The following is a 12,698-nucleotide window of genomic DNA, read 5'->3' as shown; positions in this document are numbered from 1 at the left end:
GTTAGTAGAGCTGAGTTCCTCCTGCATCCCCATTAATAACCAGCTACCAGATCCATTGCTTATATAAATCGTTGTGAAACAGGGCAGTGATTAACTATAGCAAGGGCTTTGTTTGGGTGGACTGGTTCAGCAGAAAATGGTAGTTAGTATCAAACCCAGCTATCCAAGAGACTGAATTGGGACAACAGAAATGCCCCAAAGCAGAAAATGTGCTTCCCGAAGAATTCCTTCCCCCCGCCTTTTTTTAATCTAAGGTTATAATTTATTTTTAAAATGTGATTCCTCAGTTCTCTAGTGCAAACCCGGCGCAACATCGAGCCCCCACTGTTGTCCTCCCGAGTCTGTAAACAGACAGAATTAAACAATAGCATCACCAAGTGCGAATTTTCTCCATTCATCTTAATGGACTGTTAATTATGACCACTTAAATGCCCACAGTGTTAACCCTTTCACCGCTGACTGCATCGCACCCAAATGGGCAGTTTGTAGACATTGATTTATCCACGGGCAGGTAGATGCAAAACTCACAATCGATACACAGTCAAGTTGTGGATATAGATCACGCAGATAGCTGAAAAACCTCATAATAATCTCCTGAAGTTTATTCTTTTCAAGAATTGGAGCAAAATGATGCTTTCGGTATGAACACCGCAGTGCTGCTATTTGAGGGATGTAGAGATTCACGTAAGATGGTGTTTGGTTTGTAATGCATTTTCATGTAGCAGAAAAGCTGGTAAAGCGTAGTTAACTGATGACTTTGCACATCCTAAGTGATGTGGCAATATGTAATGTCAGGATATAATAAGGTTAGTTGACTGGGTTTTTTAAGTTTAGAAATTTTTACAAATCTATGTAAGAAATGAAACAGTAAAATTTTAGACTTAAATGTTATAGACACATTTGAAGGAGGGGACAAAAATCACAGTGGTTTCGAAGAATTTAACAGAATAACTTTTGGAGTGCAGTCTGACAGGAATTACATTTTTAATATTGTATGTACTGCATAAATAATTTCCACAAGTATTTGAATCAAATTAATTTTTCTCTAATAAATTAAGCTCTTCAAAAGTTCTAGGGCTGTTTTCTTCTCTCTTGAGCAAATGGATCCAGTATAGTATCGGCAGTCTTAGATATCATTAAGTCTCCCTGGTTCCCCACATTCCTGCTGGCAGCCCTGCCTGTTTGAGGAAAGCCCTATAGCCAGAAGGGACCATGTCCATGTCTTCTGCCCACACCTCAGGTTTTCCACTGGTTCTTTCCATCAGATCCTATGGTTGTTTCATGTTTGCACAAACTCCAAAATGTAGATAAGTAGATACATTATTAACCTTGCCTACAGTTTTGGTTTTAGTACCTGTATTGCAGCAGCCTCCGGGTGTTTGTGGTAGGCTGGCTAGAACAGGGAAAAGCAAGAGTTCACAGCACTCAAAACACGCAGACTTCTTGTAGGTACTTTCTCAGTCCATGCTGGAGGTTCCAACCACCACCACTGCACTGTTACTGGCTACCCTGGCAATGCCGATACTCATTTTTGCAGAGTAACTCCTGTTTCCAGAATACATGAAACAGCAAACACACCACTCCACAACGGTTAGAAAACAACAAGGGCTCTGCCAAGTAAAGCAGCTCTGAACACAGAAACCATTTTCCAAAACCCTGAGAACCCAAAACCTGCTTGTGCTCAAGCATGCAGTTCATTTTCCCCATTTAAGCACTTTAAGGCATCAATATTATTTTAAAATAAGAAGTAGTTGTAAATGAGGAGTCTGGCCCATGTGGTCAGCATGTAATGCTGGCACAAACAACAGTATGTGGGCCGGTGCTTTGGGTCTAGCACCACTCTCGAGACCCCCCTGATAGTTACCATAGAGATAGTAGGAGCCACAAAGAGCTTCGATCACATTACTGGCTGGGAGGGGGTCAATTTGTATGCGTGAGCCCTGCTGGGATTGAAAGAATGCAGAGGAGGACAGGAAAGATAATAGAGAGAAAAATAAGTGAAGGGAGAATACAAGAAACAAGAAAAATGAAAGAAAGAAAGGGAGGGGAGAGAGAGATGTGGGGGGGACACCAAAGGGAGTGAGGGATCTCAGAAGCAAAAACCCAGCAGAGAGACCAAAGGGAAATGAAGAGAGAAGGGGAGAGAAAGTGATTGAGAAAATTCATCTTGCACAGACAGCGCTCGTGTTGCTGCCTGACAGGAACCGCTGCTCCAGAGGAGCTGAGCCAGCAGCATGGCCAGCTGCAGGGGCAGCGGGGATGGATGGATGGATGGATGGATGGATGGATGGATGGATGGGTGGGTGGATGGATGCCTGCAGCACCTGAATCTCCACAAAAGCTCCTCTAAACACACAACAGAGAAAGGAGATGAGACCACAGAGAGGAGAGGGGGGTTTGCTTTCATATGCCTGCGGGTGAACAGCCTGAACATGATGCTGACTGAGCCAGCACCACAAAAGCAAAGAGGTTTCTTTCTTGTTTGGTCTCCTCAGCCCAGAGCATTGAGGGCATGGGGCTGGACAGGGTTTGCCTCTGAGAACTGTGACTGGCTGGAGACAGTGGGGCTGGAGCTTTGGCAGATGCTTGGGGTCTCCAAGAGAGCCACAGCACCCTGTGCAGCCCCAGCTGCTGTCTGCTCCCCTGCACCTGCCCTGGCAGATTGCTGTACATGCCTTCAGAAACACTGGCAGACTAAACTAAGGCAACACCTAAGTCCATACTTCAAAAAGGCTGAGGAGAACACTTTGAACTAGTATCTAAATCAGCAGAGTATCCAAAATACCAAACCCCAGAAATAATCCCTCGTGGATGTCTAAGTGACTGCTGTATCACTGCAAAAATCTGCTGTTCCTCTGTAGAATAGTAGCGGCACACCCAAAGCCCACTCATCTTCCAAAAGGAAACCCAGCAAAGTCAGAGAGAGAGAAGTGGTAGCATTCAATGCATAACCGATAACATTAAAAAAAAAAAGAACTCTTATTTGGTGGCATGTTCTTGGGCCCTGCACCTCCTAAAAGGTAAGGGTAACAAAGAACAGCCTGCTTCAGTGGTCTCAACAATGCCAGCCCATGCAGCCACACGAGACAACATCCCCTAAATTTTCTTACAGAGAAACACATTTAATTATGTTCAGTGAAAATCAGCACAGATTTCAACCCACTCCACAATTGCCAATAGCACCCACTGACCCGGCTGCAGTATCATGTGCTCAGTATATTACATAGACCAGACCAGGACTGATTATGAAGGTTTTCTTTTCTTAAAAATGATTTAATATTATTTTTATATCATCCCACTTTTCAAGCCAACTGTCAAACCAAGCATAAATTAGATTTCTCCCTCGCATATTACCACCAAAGTCGAGTTATGCCTGAGATCAACAGCATCGCCTATGAGTTAAAAGCACACAGATGTCTGAGTAATGGTAAAATTACTGAAGTATGTAAAAGCCTCTAGAAATGCTATAAACCAGCTTTTCCATATATAGCAATGTCACCATTTTAAGTCAAATACGTTGTGATTTTAGCTTAAAAAGCCGTTCAAAGCAACACAGACTAAATTGAAAACACTTTCGGTTCAGAGGAATATACTCTTTACGTAAAACTGTAAACTACAACATAAAAATGGCACATATAAAATTGTAAAGTACCTTTGTAGGAAAACCCAAGCAGTGTTATGCATAACTTCCAAACTGCCCTATCAGACCTATGAGTCCTGGTCTGGTCTAAGAGAACTACTCTTTTTTTTTTTTTTACTTTTTTAATGTAATTTATAATACAGAATCATTTTTAAAAGAGACAGTGTTGGTCCACCCACAGATATACTCGAAGATTTCAAAGCCTGCTTCCCTTTCCCTTATCACCACCACACACGTAGGGAGAGAATCCTCCAGTAAACCAGTCCAGTGGTTTCCATCCAAACCCAACGCAGTCCCAACAGCCTCATCTCAGGCTGCTGAAGTCATTAAGATTTTTATGAACATCTACTAGCCAGATGAGTCCTCCTTTCCAAATCCCTTACAATTTTTTCCACTACAAGAACATTTTCCAAAAGCTGGGTAGTAGGCCCCAAATAGTTCCTTCAGCACTAATGTGAACTGGAAACTAAAAAAACATCCAGCAGGTAATTTGTACATGTTTCTTAAATCTCGAAAATGAGGCTATTCATTTTCTAATACTAAATCTTTACTGCAGCTAATCTTATCTTCTTTCTACAATAAATTCCTAATTATTACCTGTCCAGCCAGCATATCTGTGATTTTAAGTGTGTGACAGCCATAAAAGCAAGCACTGGATCTTAGGACTGAAAAAAAAAAGGAAATACTTAGGTCAGGCATACAGAAGATACTTGTTTTTTAAACTCTGAACAACATGATATAACGGAACAAGTTACAATCTGGGAGCAAACTATTCATACTAGAGAAGTCAAGGACAGTCAGCGCTGCTCCTGTGCCTGACAGCTCTGGGGAAGCTCCACCTTCTGCTTGGCAAGACCTGCGCTGCCCAAAAGAAAATGAAAGAGGAAAAGCACTTGTTTTTTTTTTTCTTTCTCCATTTTAACTTAGACCTGGTCAAACCCAGAATCCATTACTAAATACTAAAGGCAAAGGCATAAAACATTTTTGCAAATATTTGTCTAAACTCAGAACTTTGCACATCATTAATTACGAGGTTTATCTCTCATTTATACTGAAAGTACCTCAGGGCCAGCAACCCCGTGAGGCCCAACAGTGCCCAGCGCAGTGTGTGTAATGACACAGACCCTTCTGTATCGCTTTTACTCTGCTGAGACTAAGCAAATTATGGAGAGTATCTGCAAAACTAATTTCTGAGTTTCAGAATATCGCCCCAGAAAAAAAGTCGGATAAACTATGTCCTCAAATAAAATGGAAGATCTCAATTTTGAATAGCAGCTACTTGTCACTGTCTAGTTTCAAATAATCTACAGAAGAAGAAATATTTAGAGAAGTGATCTGAATAACACATCTGTCTGAAAAAAAAAAACAACACAGAAATGTTTGCAGCAAATCTGTAAAAAGAAAAGGAGACCAAAACTGATCACTCCAGTTTTAATGCCATTTTACTGCACCACTTTAGAATCACCTTTTAAACAGTACAACGGATTTAACTGCACTGATTTTTAAACAGATACATTCACAAACAGCACTCAGATTGTTAAACCAATGATTCCTTACCAATACATGCACTTCTCTAATAAGAACTTAGTTGTTTGAAGAGCCTGGTGTGGCAACAACCCAACAAGAAAACAAAATAAACAGAATATCCTGCCCATTCAAAGTAAAATATGAAATCACCAGTCACCTTGGCCTCACTTACTTGGAAGCTGCCAAATATTTCTTCCTTTCTGAAAGGTGTGGATAGAAGTATTCCCACATCTTTCCCTGCCTGCTTGCCTATTAAAGCATAATGTAGCTTTCAGATTTTGTCACTAAAGCTATGATGATGATAAAGGAATATAATACTTGACAGAAAAAAAATGTAACATAACAATGCTTTAGGCATATGAGGGCAAATGAACTTTTTAAATAAAAGTTTTACTCTTTATAGGAAAAATATGATACTGGGTTTTGTATTTTCCTGTGAATACATTTCTTTCAGGCAAAATATAGATTTTTGAGACATAACTAAAAAGACATTTTTTTAACTCATGTGCTTTGGCAAGCAGATAAGTTAAATTAATTTATTTATCACTACAAAATTTATTTGTCTTTCACATTTGATGGACAAAATACAGAGGTGTATCTCTTCAGTCCTTCTTTGCACCCTGTTTCCTCTCTGGAACCCCACATACCTTTCCTACATGAATCAGAGTTTCATGACATTTAAATGCATTTCCTTAAGCTTTCAACAAATTTGATATGGCTTTCCTCTCTGGGTCAAATAACAGTCCCCAAATTCCCAGTATTACTCAGTCCAGTTGAAATCTTCCTGTTTCTTAGATAACGCTAACAATTTGAGCCGAGTGTTGCTTTCATTTTGAGAATAAGACCTGCCCATGAAGAAGCCAGTGCCTGCTTTTCTGGGCTATTGTTTCTAGTCTATGCATCTTTCTTTTTCTCACAAACACAATTTTGTAATTTTAGCCTCTGACAGAGCTTGTCATTTGCATTTTAGTAATTTTCCTCAGTCTGCTTTTCACAAATACTATTATTTAGAGATTCCTACGTGCTCCAATTGTAAAAAATGACTAGGAAGCTACTAGATTTCATCGTGCTTTTTGATCCAAATAGTGTTGAGAAATGCTGTACAAACATCAGAATGCCTATGAAACAGATGCTAAATATATTTTAATGTATTAATCCACAGGGGTAAAGTATGGCACTGAGAAATTAAAGCAAAAATGTTCAGATACAGAAAGTAAAGCTGCAGCACAGTACTGAAATAATCAGGAACTGCATATACAGCATCTCAAAATTTCCTTGAAAAATTAGAAACTTCAAGAACAACAATACAGTTCTCAATAGGAACCTTATCCTTAGCATTTAGGATTAGAAATGCTGCCCCAATTGACATTAAAGAAATCAGTAAGTGAATAAAATCAAGCAGTTCTGCCTTGCAATCTTATTCTTTAATCTTCAGCCAGTGCTTTCCAGCCATCCCTGCATTATTTTTATTAGCTGTCTTTGCCTTTTTTAAGTGCATTATTTCTTCTGAGCTTATCTGTGAAAGAGTGAGTCCAAAGTAAGCAAACAGCAGTGAGGAAAGAAATAAATAAATAAAACCAGGGAAGGAGCCTTTCTGAGCCTGTGTAGCTGAACCATTGACTTATTGTCTCTGCTCTCACCACACCCCCTTTCAGTCGGTTGTTCCTTTTTTTTTCTTTTTTTAATATATTTTTCAGGTTTGGGAAGGCCTAACCAACATGAACAGCCTTACAATTATTATTAAAAACCAGAAAGTTATTTTGCAGTTACACGAAAACAAAAAGCATCTGAAATCAGCATGTTGTATCTGTTATCACCTTCGGTTGAGGGGGGAGGGCAAGGAAAGAAAATAAAAAAATAAAGACAGCTGCTAATCCATTTTAGTAAAAGTGGAAAAAATCCTGGGGACTTTCTAAACCTAATTTCAGCCTAGAGTGATTTTTATGGCCAAACAATGAATCCTTAGAATAATTGGTTCATATCATGAATACACAACAAACTCTGAACCCAGGGCCTGATCCGATTTCTAGGGTAATTGGTAGGAATATGTCCTTTGACTTCTCTGACAATAACAATGTACGGCATCACTAAAAATAAAAAATATTTACAAATGTGTTCTGGGTAAATACAGACCAATTGTTTGTTTATGTTGAACGAGTTCTGAAAGTGTTTTTTGCAGCATTACATGTGACTTATATCGATGCAAACAAATCAATATAAATCGTGGGTAAAAAAAGCACCATCACTTAGAGCGCTACTAAATTTCCAGACCACAGTATTCAGATTGTGATTATTTGTTGCCATTGTACGTAGATGAAAGGCTGTGGCGTTCCTTCCAGTTTCATTGCTTCGTGCCAGCTGAATTCTGCGAGAGGGATGGCGTTAGAAATGGAAGGCTACAGTAATGTTAACTATGCTGTTTCCCTCCAACATCCATTTTGTTCCAAAGAAACACTTGCCAGAGATTAAAATATTCAAGATGGCTGTTTTCTGCACCCTTTCTGCGAGCTCTACAGTTTTCCATCTTTCAAATATTCCGGGTCCCCGTGTTTATTAAGAGTACGAATATTTTATTCCCCATCTTATCAGCCTCCCAAGTCGTTAAATATTGGCGAGAGTTCAAAGGCGGTTGCTTAAAAACTGTTTTATTTCCAGTCCGGACACCGACGCAGCCCTCCGGACGCCGTTTCGGCTGGATGCCTCTCCCGTACCGCGACTCGCCGGGCGCAGCCGGGCCAGGATGCGCCGCAGCCGGCGGCGGAGCGGGGCCGGCCCCGCAGCCCCCCGCGGCGGGACAGCGCCGGCAGCGCGGCCCGGCCCGGCCCGGCCCCGCTCGCCCCCGCCGCCGCGGCAGGCAGGGCCGCGGGCAGCGCCCGGCAGCGCGGCGGCTCCGCGGGGTCGGCGGGGCCCGCACCTGGACTTCCGCGGGCCCCCCCGTCCCCTCCTGGGCTGCTACTGAGCAGCTGCGGGGCGGGGCGGCCCAGGGCAGCGCCGCGGGGGCCGGGGGGGCGGCGGGGGCTACGGCTCCGCTGTCTGCGGCGGCTTCGGGGGGGGTCCCGGCCCCGCCCGCCGGCAGGAGGCAGCGGGAGCCCCGGGAAGGGGGCGGCACAGATCCTCCCACGCGCAGCCGACTTCTCCTCTGGGGTTTCCCGTGGCGGGGGCACAGTGGTCTTTTGTCCCCGCGTGTCTCCCCCCAGGAGTAAAGGCGGGGGTCGGCTCGGGCCGGGGGCGCCGGCAGCCGGGTCCTCCCCTCCCCCACCTCTCCGCCAGGCGCTGCGGGGAGCGGGTCCGCACCCACGGGGAGCACCGGGCTCCCCCGAGCCCTCCATCCCTCCGGGCCGAGCAGCGGGCGGGGGCGGGCGGCCCGCAGCGGCGGCGGGAAGAATCCCCCGCCGCGAGGTGCAGAGCCCCCGGGTGGGGAGCGGCGGCGGGGTCTGCTCTCTGCCCCCCGCTGCACCGGCGGCGGCTCCGCCCGGGCCACCGGCCGCCCTGAGTCCCGTGTCCCCGTCCGGTCGCCGCGCCAACAAAGAGCCGCGGCGCGTCGTGGGTTACTGGGGTTTATCCAGGCGTTAGCAGCGCTGGGCGCAGCAATGCCAGGTTGTCATCTGCTGGCGGGCCCCTGGTCCCGGGTCTCCTCGGACATTTCGGCGGCGGCTCTTCCCCAACTACATTAGAAATTGGCTGTAATATTGGTTAGAAATACTAACGCTGAGATTTAAGTCGGTATTTGTTAAGAGGTCACTTTGGATATGTCAAGTCTTTTTCCTAAATGTATCAGATGATGCAGTCCCTTATTATACTTAGAACAGCGTTTATCCCAAACTGCATAAATGGATTAACGTGAGAATCGGATGGTTTATCTGGGTACATTAGACAGCTATGAGAAGCTTTTCTTCATGGCTGGGAACTGAAAGCTTCGCTGACCTCTAAAAGAATTTTGCTTCATACAAAGAAAGCTTCGATTCCCCGTCTTCTCCCAAAAATGCCTCAGTTTTCCCGTTTTCCACAAGCTTAATTGTAATTAGTTAGTGAGCAGATGGGATGAGGCACTTTCTATGCACGAGCTTTCCACTTCTACAAAATGAGCTTGTCAAGCACTGCCTAAACGTCGCTTTATATTATCGAGCCCATGATGTGCACTTGAAAGAGCCTCCTCTGCGCACGTATCTCGGGATCAGAGCGTGGATGCTCACACACCGCACTTCTCTGAGCAGGTTTGACGGTGCACATTTTCACAGCAACGTGCAGCAACTGGAAGGAGCGTTAACAAAGCTCGTGGTCAGCAATAATCACCTCTATAAAATGCATTTGTGGCTTGCTGAGGAGAGCAAGACGTGCTTTATGGGAGCAGAACTGGTTGTCCTTTCTCCTGAAGTATATCAGTTCAGTGAAGTTCAGATCCTAAATTGTCGGTGCCTTTCCAGCCGTTGCTGCTTCACACTGACATGATCAATTTTTGTTGTTGATTACTGTAAGGTCTTGATGCCTGCCTGGGAGCGAGGCAATCGCAGCACAGACAAATGCAGATTTTAAAATTTCTGTCCCCGGCGAGGCTTTTGCTGGCTGCAGAGAATGCAGTGCTGCCGGGCTCAATTCATCCTTCCGTTGCAAAACACATGGAAAGACCAAAAAAGCGGGATTTATCCAAAATGACTCTAGTTAAAACAAAATTCTAGTGATCAGTAGGATATATTCCTGGGTTAAGTGTTGCTAACGATAATGGGTGGGTCCTGCAGCGAGCTACACCTACCCTGATGCTCAGCACACGGCTGCCAATTTTTTCAAAATATTTTACCGACATGTAAAAGATACGGGTGATAGAAAAAAATACGCCAGCGAGCTGCTGCAGATACAGTACATCAACGATTAAGGGTTTATTACTTTCAAAAGAGCATTCGGTGTTTCTAAATACATGGATTTTCTCGGGTATCTTAGCTAGCGAGGGCCATATCTTGTCATCAATGGTAAATCAATGGCATAGCCTGACCTTTAAGAGGGCTATATCCTTTATTTAAAACAGGCAAGTTGAAAAGAAAGATCTGTGAAACACAGCTTCACTGGGGAAGGGGGCATTTTTAATAGTAATTCTGTTTCCTATAAACTGTAAATAGATCCTCGCAGACGTCGCAGAAGTCGGTCTGGAAGGCAGCCGTATTTCACACAACCGAAACGCTCACTGGAACCAGCTCACAGGCTCGGGTACGGCGAAGGTGCCAACTTCTAATTGATACGTTTAGGCGAAGCTCCCGACGTAATTGCTTTTAACATTCATGTATGCAAAGCGGCTTCGCGCGGGCAGGGTGAGCCCGCAGAGGCAGCGCTGCCTGCCAGCAGGAAACGGGCCTGGAAACACCTCCTGCTCCGGGCGGGAGAGGGACCCGCGGGGCACCGGGGGCGCGGCGGTCCTGCCCGCCGGGCCTCGGCAGCAGCGGCGGGAGCCCACGGCCGGCTCTCTGCCGCGGGGCTTCTCTCCGCCGTCGTTTCTTCCGTGAGGGCTGGCAAACCGCGCTGCCTTCGCCCACCGGGGAAGGTCGGAATCGCGGTGTCTGCGTGTTAACTTCTGCCCAATGAGCACTGGCGATAGCGGCGACCGTCGTAGGCAAGCGTAATTATAATAATCCTTCTCGCATGTGGCATTTCCCCTCGAGCCTTGGCTCCGGCCCGGGTTATCCGATGGTGATAGCTGAAGTACTGGAGTGCCGCAAACGCAGTGCCTCCTGAAGCAAGCCCTCATCTCTCGGCATCACTGATTATCGTTTTGCACCTCGATAAGGTATTTTCCTTCGCACGTTCTCCTGCGGGAGCACAGGGTAAAGAAGCTCCCAGAGACTCTTGTCCCTGTCAGCCTCTGCAGCCACAGCCCCGCTGCCTGTCCCAGCAGCGCTCGGAGGGCGGGCGAGCCGCCAGGGCGCTCAGGAACCCGCACCGGCGAGGCTATGGGCCGGAGGGCTCCCGCAGCCCTCCCCCGCAGGCGGCCCCCCTGGCGCGGGTGGGCGGCAGGGACGCGACCCCCGGCGCACGGGGGAAGGGCTGCGCAGGCCGGGAGCCATCGCGCCCCGCAGCCGCAGGGGCGCCGCGAGCAGCGGAACCGCTCGCTGCCAGGGCGGGAGCCGCCTCTGCTTCTCCCGCCGCAGCTGGGGCTGCCGCCGCGCCCCGCCGCGCCGCGCTCCCCTCCGGGGGCCCCCCTGCCCAGAAACACGCGGCGCCTGCCCGGCCGCCAGCACTAATCTCACATCCTCCCCCCGCGCACAGGCACAAAACGACGGCCGGCTGCAGGGGAACAGGGCGAGCCAAAAGGGGAACGCGTCCCTGGGTGGGCTCGAACCACCAACCTTTCGGTTAACAGCCGAACGCGCTAACCGATTGCGCCACAGAGACTCAGCTGGCAGAACCCTCCGCGGCGTGGCTGACGTGCTGAGCATCCCGCCGCCTCCCCCCACGACCTGCGGGCCACCACGTCCCCGAACCGTGCGCACGAAACCCGACTCCTAAACAACGAGCCTTGCGAAATTAGCGCTGAAAGAGAACTGAGAAAACAGTGAAAACGGCAGCTTTTATTCTTCTAGGCAATATGAAAGGGTAATCCTCAAAATCATTGTTCACAGCAGCGTTGTTTTTCTGGGAAATAAATTCACAAATCAGAGTTAAACCAGCTTTTTCTTGGCTGCTGCCAATTCCTCCATTACACATGGAAGCCAAAATGTAATTCGCAAATATGATTGCAAAATTGCCCTATTAATATATTTAAAAGGTAATTTTAAGTTACTAGAGGGAACAGTTAGACTGTTTAAAACAGGCAGCAGCCCTCTGCACGTATGCAGGTAAATTGTATTTACCTTACTGACTGGAAACAGCAATGAAGAAGAGCTAGCTTTCCTATTACCCTTTAATCGAAATCTGCTTTCTGCTTCCTACGTTACCTTGCAGTAAATCTACACCTACAGCCCCACCGAGTACAAAGTTTTCACATGCAAACCTGAGGAGATGTTTTCCCCTTTTCTTTCACAGGCTGATGCCGTTTGAACCTCTTCGAAGTCCTACAAATATCAGTTGGTTATTGCTGTCCCTGAGGCCCCATGAAGCTCTGTCTGATGGCTCCTCTGGCCCACTGAAAGCCTTTGCAGTTGAGCAGGCCCACGACACCCACTACACAAGGACGGGTGCTGACTCTTCTCCAAACAGTTGGCAGCTGTCTCCTCTGCTCACCCAAGACCAAGACGTCCCAGCTCAGCCCTGAAACCAGAGAGTCTTCAGCAGCAGGAGTAAGAGCAAGAACATGTTATTCCAGCTCCTGTATTTTGTGCAATAAATACCTTGCTCTTTAACACTATAAAACTTCAATCCTCAGCGCAGTGAGTAAATCTAAGCTGACCACCTATTGTCCACAGCTCAGCCTTTCCAGTTTTTCCAATACTTTGAAAAAAGCTACATAAATAACAGTGTTATCACAGTACTGCTCATTTTTTTAATTGCGTATTGTTGGTACCTTCTTGACCAACATGTTTTAAAATATGGAGGAGAAATACAAGAT

At 46.3% G+C, this 12,698-nt stretch overlaps 1 non-coding gene across 1 annotated transcript; it reads right to left on the bottom strand.

Annotated features, from left to right (window-relative positions):
* Positions 1–11,471: 11,471 nt before the first annotated feature.
* TRNAN-GUU (transfer RNA asparagine (anticodon GUU)) lies at positions 11,472–11,545 on the bottom strand. The gene has a single exon. It is a non-coding gene; the product is annotated as a tRNA-Asn (tRNA).
* Positions 11,546–12,698: the final 1,153 nt, after the last annotated feature.

This window comes from Columba livia, chromosome 2 (genome assembly GCF_036013475.1).
Source record: "Columba livia isolate bColLiv1 breed racing homer chromosome 2, bColLiv1.pat.W.v2, whole genome shotgun sequence".
Lineage (NCBI taxonomy): Eukaryota > Metazoa > Chordata > Aves > Columbiformes > Columbidae > Columba > Columba livia.
Note: the sequence above shows the minus strand (reverse complement) of the source record. Positions and strands in the feature narration are given on the sequence as shown.